The 10,792-nt window shown below is 35.6% G+C and overlaps 1 protein-coding gene across 2 annotated transcripts in view; it reads left to right on the forward strand.

Moving 5' to 3' along the window:
- The window catches only part of LOC109537800 (corticotropin-releasing factor-binding protein), an 89,945-nt gene continuing 79,153 nt past the window's right edge, over positions 1–10,792 (forward strand). For both annotated transcript variants that reach the window (XM_048664101.1, XM_048664103.1), the window contains exon 1: positions 1–120. The gene's annotated coding sequence lies outside the window, so the exon portion shown is untranslated. The remainder of the gene's footprint in view (positions 121–10,792) is intronic.

Below are 10,792 nucleotides of genomic sequence, written 5' to 3' on the forward strand. Positions count from 1 at the left end.
CTTTCACGTCTTCTCGTATGTTCTAATGAACGAGTTTATTTATTTAGTTGGCGTATTAACCTTTCATTGATCAGTGCACCAAGACAATCTCGATAGTGAGCAGTTCCTGCTAGAAAATAGGTAAATATCCTAGTTAATTCGATGGTAATACATACTTCGAAAATACTCATTCTTATGAGTATTTTCATAATAACATCTTTGTTGAACGTGTTTATTTGAGGTCGGTATCTGATTGCATTTTGATTCAAAATTAAATATCAACATTTTAAATCTCATTTTCTAAAGTTTCAATAACAAATTTACCTTTGTTTAACTTATTCCGGAGGATTAATTTCAACTCTAGTTTGTTACTCAATAATTTGCTATGGCGAAAAGCGTCATTCTGAATACGTAATGAGAAATAGAGTGTGCTTTATCAAAAAAATTTAACCTTGACCTGACATCTGAAATTGAGATCAATGATTTTTTGATATACATTTTTTTTTATTGAGAAATTATCTTTGTGGAAACTAGATGAACGCTACAACTTAAGCAAAACCGTATTATTTTTCCCTTAAAGTTGGATAAAGGCGAAAAAATGTTGTAAAAACAGAAAGCTATAAACTCTATATAGATAGAGAAACGAAAGATTTAAGTATTTAGAGACCGTGTATTTTTACCATGGAACGCTTTGGATATTTTCTATATATTATTTTGGATATTTTGATAATTTCTGGTTATATAATGCATATGATTATATTTATAAACCTCTCTACGGCACTTTTATTGTATTATATAACGGGTTTCCGCAGTTCTCATTGTTTTAATTTTGATCTCTTTTCATTAGATAAGAGATTGGTATCGATTATGAATGATACGTTAACTAAATCCATTATTGTGCGGCCCACCACATTCTTTACAATGACCCTAATAATGAAGATGAATTTAGTCTAAGTGTAATTAACACGGGGTGATTTAGTCACCAACATTTTCTGACACCATTATTAAGAAGTATGTTTTCTAAAAAATTGGGATTTTTCAGAAAACAAACAGATACTTATATTTCATAAGTACTCTTAAATGTTAAGAGACACTTTTATATCTTCGACAAGAGAAACCATAAGTTTAATTAACTATTTAGGTTGATTTCCGGACATTTAATCACTTTCCCTATGGTGTCAATAGTCAATAGTATATTTGTACGGTTATTTTTATCTGTGGCAGTTCAATGGGATAGTTACTTGTGTTTAGAAATTGTGCTCCAACTAAAGTTGATCATGAGATATTTCTTGTAATAATTGTTGAACCTACCAAATTAGGCATGAAACAATGCAAACAGAAGGAAACCATTTATAAAGTGAAAAATTAACTGCTACCACAAAATCATTTTATATTATGAATAGACTTGACGTATATTTTATTTCATATATTATGTAAGTATATGGAATATATGTTTTCGAAGATACATGTGCGGTTAACAGAATAATTGAGTTTTTTTAAAGAAAAAAGAACTGCGTCTGTCTGTAGTTTCCTTTTCGACTTTTATTAGTCCAATAGAAATATTCTTAGCTTTGAAATGTATAACCTTTCTATAGTTGATGGCGTAACTAAATCGACAAGTTAAAATAGATAAGTAAGATACATAGCCAATTTTATACATCTTCATAATGATGGATAAAATGACGATTAAAATAAACTATTCATTTTATTTATTCAGGAATATTAAGTTGGCATATCCAAGGACGTGTGCTTTTGTAATTTTAACAATTTCGATGTCAAATAAGTTTAAATGACGGGATAATTATAATGAATTGGTGAAAATGAAAATAGAAAGAATGGCATGTTGATATGAAGAGTATGTTATTTATTTAACTGATAAACCATTTAATTTTCATAATTATCGGAGTGGTTATTTTTTTAAGGGTGATATAGCTTGCAGTTTTTATCTTGTTCATATATTCGCGTTTTTTAGTCTTAGTCCTTGGTCATATGGCTTGTATTTAAGAAGTAGAGGCACGCTTTTAATTAAGATAGCTTTGATTTTAGTTACTGCTTCTGATTACGGTCCGCTCTTTTTCTTCGCAGTAGATTTAGCATAGCCTAGCTACCTATTTTACCATGCTTTCTTTTTTTCTCGACATTTTTATTTGTTGCCACTTGGTCGCTAAAAAATATTGTTTGTCAATCCGGCTGCCGAATGCCGCTGTAGGTGTAAATATTTGATGCTAAATCTGGTCCATTGTCAGTAAAATTTTTATAGTCAAATTATTTTATTGATAATGTTTTCTTTCGCATTGGCAAAGCTGCTCAAACTCAATATATATTTTTAAATAATTTAGATGAAGACGATTATTTTCAATCATGTATCAGCTAGTCTAGTGTATTCCTGCCTTCTGAACTTACTCAGTCTCCTTAAATTTTCTGGATTATTCTCCCTAGAATGATATTCTGATGGGATAAGGTATCTTGAGCGTATATAAAGTTGTATAATATCAGCATGCATTAAGAAATTAATTATCAGGTTATTTTTAAGTATTCTAGTCAACAGGATGATTCGTTGAATATTTCATAGTTAAATGCAAATAGCCCTTTTTAGATTAACTGTTTTCCACCTCTTGAGTATAAGCCCAACTCGTTTTCAACCATCCATCTCGGTCTTGAACCATCTGTTACCAGTTTAGCCGAGCCATTTATTTCGTCGTCGGTCCACCTCATTAGTGGACGTCCCACATTCCTTCTGCCACTCCATGGCCTCCATCTGGTTATTCTACCGCTCCACCTGTCTTGGTTTCTTGAGTCCTGCCTAATTCCACTTCTGAATGCGCCGTATTTTCTGTGGTATATTTTCCTTTTGCAGGAGACATTTGTTGATACATTGGCGTTATAGTATTTCTCCTCGTTTTTTATATGTTGCGTTGCAGTTCTAATTTCTCCCGTATTAATATCCGGTATGTCCTCACAGCCGACGTTCCTGACTTGACTCTGCGATTCTTCTTCGTGTAGGTCTTCATAAAATTCTTGTACTGTTCTGATAATATCTTGTCTCCGTTCGATCCGTTTGCGTTTTTTGTCTTTGATTCTAACGATTTCTTTTTTTGTGTTTGATGCTTCCCTTCTGAAAATTTTTGTTCCTTTATTTTTTATCTTCTATGAGTTTCTTCCCAATTCAAGTATTGTGTCGGTACATCGGGTTTTAATGTCTTTCTTGACCATTTTTCTGTCATTCTGTCCGGCAAACGTTTCCCATTGTTGATCTTTTGCTGTTTACTATAAGTTATCGTTTCCTTTGTAGCATGTATAGTGTTGCTTTTGATTTTATTACATCGCTCTAATTTTTGCTTGTTTTTGTTGATGCATATTGTTGAACTAAAAATCACTAAGGCCGGTATGTTTAGTCGCTCACTTACAATGCGCCGGCCTCTCAATATTCGCTGGAGGCAATTTTTCGTTGCAGAGGCGATCGGTTGGGCATCTGACGCACGCGCATTTTAATGTTGTTGAACGATGCGGTGGGAATTTGTTGGAGGCGGGTGTAGGCATATCTGAACGATCGCCAAAGCTATTGAGTGCAAATTTGTTGAGTGAAAGTTATCAGCGTAACGAATTCTCGTGTTTTTTTTTAATCTAGGTATTTAACGTTTTCAAAATATGGATCACGATCTCGATGCTTTCTACAGCGTTAATCCGGATAATTCAGCCATGAAATTAGAAAAGCATCGGTTTTCTTGTTCTCAACTATTAGATACTTGAATGCCATTTTAAAAACACCTTTAAACAAGTAAACCACAGACTGAAAATGCTTCTAAACTGCTAATTCCAATGTTTGATATTGGGCATCCTTTTTGATTGATTTTGTCAACGGTTAATAACGGCTATAACCGTTAATATTGTAACGTTGGCCTGGGGTACTCAGGTTTTAAATGGAGGGATCAAAATTCATGGTATTTCAGTAAATGGGAGCCCCATTTGCGCCTCATTTCCTGTCAAATATGACACTGACAAGCGGGAATTTTGTCCATCTGGGTTACCTGAAGGAATCTATATAAGCGGCGAGGAGAACGAGACAGGGGAAGTGAAGTGACAGCAGCGACCGGGTTCAGAAGAGATTAAACCCCGCGGGTAGGAAGACCGAGTTTTCCGTTTGTTATTGTTATTGTTTGTAAAGTTGACGTTAATTTAGAAGTTAGGTTATTCCTGTTCCGTATTTAAAGTGATACCGAGTTGAATAAAAGTTGGAAGCTGAAGAAAGAGTTCGATACTCGGCCATCCACGGTACAATATGTATTTTCCATAAAAAAATTATTGATTAGTTAATTTGCGATTTACGCAAAATGTTATCTTTTGAGGCAATTAGCCGCTATGGATAACAGTTATATGAGATATAGAAAATATTTTAGATAAATTTACTGAAGCCGATGTTAAACGCTTTCATTTCTCACAGGAAAGTATGCAAAATGTTTTTTGCCATTAATCAATTACCAGGAACAATTCAGAAATCGAGGCGTTTCTGTTATTTTTATAACAGATATTTTTAATTAATTTGATTGTCAGTCGCTACTTGGTAAATAAAATTCAAGATTGTATGTATGATGTGTTGTTGAAATACTAATAATATTAAACAAAGTTATTACTCCATTACATTTTTTAATGTTCGGAATAGAAGATTCGGAATCAATTGGTTAATAACGGCTTTCACCGCAAATATGTCTTTTCTGAGAAACAATTGTTATATTGCCATTTATGTATACAATATCTTATACTTCAAGGCAACTAGCTGCAGTAAAAACGTTTATCTTTTCTGTCTTTGTGGATGCTCATTCTATGGGACAATCGTCGGCGTTTCCACCTAAGGAAGAACAGCGTTGCAACAAAAACCTATCGCTTTCGCGACGACGGCAGTAAGCTCGGCTATCCGCCAAAACAATATCCGGAAAAGTTCCGAAGATTTCCTAAAGATACTGGCCTAAGACTTTTGAAGGTTTGAAGCATTTTTACTCTTTCTGTCAGTTTCCTGTGAATCAGTATTTCAATCCCTTCTAAGCTTGTGTTTTCTTGGCCTTTGTAGTATAGTTTATGACCTGATTGCAGTTTGGTGCAGCCGTCGCCCCTTTTCATTATCTCACTGATGCCTGTAATTCCCATTTGATTTTTCCGAGCTCTAATTCTAGTTTCTCCGCTCTGTTTCCGACGCCATTGATCTGATATTGTACGTAGCTTTGTCCGACTTTGTGTGGCAGCCCGGTTTCTTCCAGTGGTTCCTCGCAATCTTCTTCCGTGCCATTGTGACTACAGCTGTCGTTGTAGGGAATTTTCCCGCTGCTGAGGACTGAGTCTCTGGTGCCTTCTATTCATTGTAGGGGTTTTGGTATCTAAAACACCAGGCTTGCCGGGCGGATTGGGGAGTTTGTGTATCAGTTGCCCCTTTGGGAAACAGACCCTGTTAGTAGCAGCCCATTCTGAGTCAGACGTTACTGTGCTAGTTTTGGTTCGCCCATAGTATTTTATTCCCTCGGAATCACATATATGTAGGAGGCTTTCCCCTATCCGCTACCTGGGGATTCGTCCGATCGGGGACTAGCAACCTCACACTGGGCAAATAGCCACATATTATCGTAGTTATAGAGTTGAACAATTTACAATTTTGTGGTACAGATGTAAATCAAAATTGTACGTTACACTGTTTATCGTGTCTTTGACTATATTTACGAGGATTAACCTGCTTTGTTTGATCATAAAAAATAGTATGAAAAAGAAAATATGATTTATCCACATTATAATTCGTAAAGATTTGTGGTCAGAATAAAGCATAGGAGTTCGTAAAAAGAAACATTTGGATGACTGCCAGAAAACAAATACATATAAACCTTTTCTTTAGAGAAAAGCGAAAGGGCAAGAAGAAGTTAAATTCTGATCCGATTGTCTATGACAAGTATTTAGTTTAGAAATATCTTGTAGTGTCCAGATACACTATAAGATACATTTGAAGTCAGAACCTTAATTTAACGGAAATTCCAATTTATGCCAATGCCCGTTCGCTTCGTCAAAAAGTTGATCTGTTAATTTTTTTCCTACATCATTGTTTCACTCAGATTTGATAAAACGTCATAAATGCGTATATTTTTAAAGACAACATTTAAAAAGTTTTTATTTATAATTCTGATATCTTCATCAATTTGAATTGACCGCCAATATCTTATGCAATCTAGTGACGCCAACGTTTAGTCATCTAGTGTGTTTAGTGGAGATGACCGTCAACTGGGGGTAGTTAATTCAACCACTTTTTTCAGAAAAATTAAATAAAAATAATTACGCAGATTAGCCACCGTACATGTAGGGTTTTATTGTTTCACTGATGCATTTAGTATGTTTGAAATACTTTAACGACATTCGTTGCTCACGCATCCAATAGATTTAGTCATAAAAGAGAAATGGAACTTTCGACAGGCATTTGTCGCCAATGAGTTTATGTAGTTTGTGGAAAAATGGCAAAGAAACACCTACGCGTTCGCTCAACTAGCTCTGAAAATTACCCGCTCTTGCACATTTCACTTTTATTACACTCATACTTTTGCCTTACTGATTTATTACTTTAAGTTCTTTTCCCATGTAATACTTTGATGCTCGGCTCTTGACTTTGAACTAAGTTTAGAACTTTGCATCAAGAATAAAGTGTCGTTTTATTAAAAAAGTTTTAAACTCATGCGACAACTAATTTCATGCAATTTTGATATTTACCATCTTATCAATAGCGATTTAATATTTGTAAATGTAAAAGCTGTACAGAATATTATCACTTCAATTGGGGGCAAGCCCTTTTAGCATTAATATACTTCAAATACATGCTGCGACGTTAGAGAGAAGGTACGACGACAAAGTGAAATTGCTGTATAGTCCATTAGACACCATAATGAAAACACTTAAAAACAGTGAAATTACATATATCCTTATCCACTTTAATGCGAAGATGGGCTATGGTAGTTGATCGGACTTGGTAGGGGAATATGGCTTGGGTGAAGGTAATGGACGGGTGACACACTTCAAATTTTGCCAAGATCACAACATGGTGGTAGCAAACACATGGTATAGACTGAATATATTCAGTTCATAAACGAAGACTAGACACTTAGAGAGGTGCAGACGATAACCCAAGACACATAATGAAAAACCAGTTTGATTATATATTAAATAACAAAAGATTTAGGAACTGTGTAAACAGTGTTACAACTTATCTTGAAGCAGAGGTTGGATATGAATATACCCCGCTGGTTGCCGACAGTAAAGACAAACCTAAACAACTAAAATTTGTAAGTTAACTACCCAATAGAATGAATTCAAACTGACAGAAAGCAATAGGGAAGTAATCGTGAAATACTTGAAGAATTGCGTAAAGGAAGGAAGAATCGACGACAACGTAGACGCAGTTGGGAAATCATTCATTCATAAGCTAATAAATTATTATCAGGTCAGAAAAGATAAACCGGAGAAATCGAAATAGATGACATCTGAAATATTGCCCCTCATGGAGCAAAGGCGGCAAAGTAAAGGAATTCCGGAAGAATAAAAAAGGATACAAACGGAAATAAAACAACAGATTGGTATCGCCAAAGAGAACTGGATGAAAGAAAAGTGCAGGGAAATGCAAGAAAATAACCTGGAGAATAAACATGGCCCTTTCAACATGCATAAAATAGTCAGAGGAGCAGCAAGTTTATAAAGGGTGTTCCAATAAGAACAACGGATTTGAATTGCGCGCCATTTGTAGTGTCATGATTTGACATTCAATAGAAGCCGTCACTGTTTGGTGTGCATTGCAGGCTGGAGGCATCATCGGACCATTTTGCTACGAAACTGCAGTTGGGCAAGCATTAACCGAGAGTGGTGATCGTTATCGTGAAATGTTAACTAGCTTTTTTGCTACAAAACTGCAGAATATGGATATCAACCGCATGTGGTTTTAGCAGGAAGGTGCATCATGCCACACAACTAGAAAAACTGTTGAATTAGTGCACGAGACATTTTCTGGTCGTGTTATTTCTCGTTTTGGAGATTGACATTAGCCGCCCCGATCATTAGATTTAACGCCTTTGGACTTTTTTCTTTGTGGTTGTTGAAAGTCAAAAGTTGATGTGAACAAACCACCAAACGATTCAAGTCTTAAAATACGAAATTTAACGCTGTATGTATGCGCAATAGTCCTTGAAAATTTTATGAAAAGAGCACGCCTGTGCCAGCAAATCCGAGGCGGTCATTTCTCCGATCTTTTATTCCATTCATAATCTCATGATATGTACTTAATTTTTAAATACATGTTTCCAACGTATGCCACAAATATATAGGTTTCATGAAAAATTTAAATAAGCAGTTCTCATTGGAACACCATTTGTAATAAAAATACTACTAATATGCTAGTAGACATTATTGGTACGAATATTCTAGATGAAAAAGAAATCTTTGGAACATGGCGTAAATACATAAAAGAGCTGTTTGATGATGCTAGACCGACCGAAAGAATCCAACTTCGGTTGCAAAACGATACAGTGACTGCACTGAGCAGGGAGAAACTAATAAGTCTTATGAGCCATACCTTAAAGGTATTTCTCAAAATTATTCACGGGAAGATAAGACACAAATGTGAGGCAGATTTGGATGAAACTCAATTTAGATCTAGAAACGGTTTGGGAACTAGAGAAGCACTGTTTGCTCTGAAAATACTAGACTTGACTAGAAAAAATTAGAGGACCTGCAACATTTGCTAAACCGTGTAAACGCAGGACAAGAAATGGGGCTCACCATCAATACGAGTATAAATAAGACACAATTTATAGTCCTCAGTCGTCAACCACATCCTGATGCTGCACAACAGATTGATTCGAAAACTATAGACATATTAGCCCAGTTTAAGCATCTTGCATCACCGAGCATCTAGATCCAGATAGAGAAATAAGGTGTTGAATAGAGATAGCCCGAAAAACATTCTAAAAAATAAAACCACTATTCTGCAATGCATATGCTTAGACCTTTGTTCTTCCAAATTACATGTTTGAGATGTCCTGATATTGTGGCGGCCTTGTTGACTCGTTGTCTCACTTCTTCTTTCAAATTACCGCCGCTATATACTCTGACTCCGAGGTAGTCAAAGCACATTACTTGGTCAATCATGGTGGTGTCGTCTATTGCCAGCTTGCCGCTTAAAGGTTTTGTTGATATTGTCATTGACTTCGTTTTCGCGATAGAAATTTTCATGTTGTATTTCTCTGTGACGTTTTTAAATGTGCATAGTTAGTAGGCGTTGTAGATGGTCCTTAGATTCTGCGACCAAGAGGGCGCCATCCGCGTAGTACAGGCTGCTTTTTTGGTGTTCTCCGAGTCTGCATGCAGGGCCGTGCTCCCTAACTGCTTCTATGATCTTCTCCATTACGATATTGAACAGCACTGGACTTAGGCTCTTTCCCTGGCGGATTCCTGTGTTCGTCGTTATTTATGTTGTTAAGTTATTATCGTCTCTTCTCTCTTAATTTGGTGGTGTTGTCGGTGTTGAGCTCTTTAATTAATTGAATGCATTCTATGGGTACCTTTTTTGCTTTGAGAATACTCAAGACATCTGCAAACCGAATGCGATCGAACGCCTTTGTTAGGTCGACGAAACAAACAAATACGGGTTTGTTGTACTCTATGGCCTTTTCTGCAATCTGCCTAAAAATAAAAATTACATCTACTGTTGCTCTGTTTTTCCGAAATCCTTGCTGTTTTTCGAACATTGGAATAGTGTGTGACATAGTTTTATTTTTGTTGGTGGGAAATTCCGTGGCTTTATATTGCCAATGTGGTTTGCTGATTAAGCACAGTATACTTTTTATTCTATTTCACTATGTGCTGTGAATAAAAGCTGCTCTATGTATCTTGCAGACATAAGTGAACCCTTTCCTTTATGTAAAAGCTCTCGTATGTGTGACTGTGCAACATTTGATGATCAGGAAATGAGAGTACATGCTGAGACTAATTGGAGACTGTGTACTATTAACTTCTAATTGTACCGAACTTACATGAAGATCTGAAAATACGGCAAACGGTTTAGGGTATTTTAGGAAGTGTTCCCTTGGGTCTGAACCTTAAGTACAAATAATCAAAATTTCGATACAAGTCGTAGATTTAGCCAACTAATATTTTAGAAATAAAAAAAAATCTCCTAATGATATGTTTGGTATTTTACCATATTTTAGTTAAGTGTGTGGTAAAATGCCATTTTAAAGATATAATGCCGTCGAGGTTTTATAAAACCCATTTCGAAACTTACGATTTGTTAAGCCGAAGCATTCATCAATTTTAAGAGAACTACTAAAACCTATTACACTAATTTTTAAAAATACAAGTATTCTTGGTTCTAGCTAGAATTAAGGCTCGTTCACCTATTTCGATTATTGGTTGTGTTTGTTTCAGCGGAATTGCACTGGTCACTACATGAGACATATGTGAATAAGTCTGATACAATTGCTCAAAATAGTGACACTTAAGCGAAATGTAGCACAGAAGATAAATTAAGGGTCCCGTTTTTTATAATTGTTGAATTTGTTTTTAATGGTTAATTTAACTGTTTCATTGCAAATGTTTTTAAATTGATATAACACATTTGAATTCCGTGCTTTTTCTTGTCATAAAACTTTTCATTGTTGAATATGCAGGGTGATTCAAAATTGGCGTCATTCCTTTTGTTTGGGGACGATGATGTGCCCAATCAGGTGGAGCAATCTTAGTGGACTGTAGTTTTTCTAATTTGTCTCCACAGGCGCACTGGAGGCTTAATTGTCGGTTGGAG

The sequence above is a fragment of the Dendroctonus ponderosae genome, unplaced genomic scaffold (assembly GCF_020466585.1).
Source record: "Dendroctonus ponderosae isolate FM_Combo_2020 unplaced genomic scaffold, Dpon_F_20191213v2 Dpon_F_20191213_1, whole genome shotgun sequence".
In the NCBI taxonomy this organism is placed as follows: Eukaryota; Metazoa; Arthropoda; class Insecta; order Coleoptera; family Curculionidae; genus Dendroctonus; species Dendroctonus ponderosae.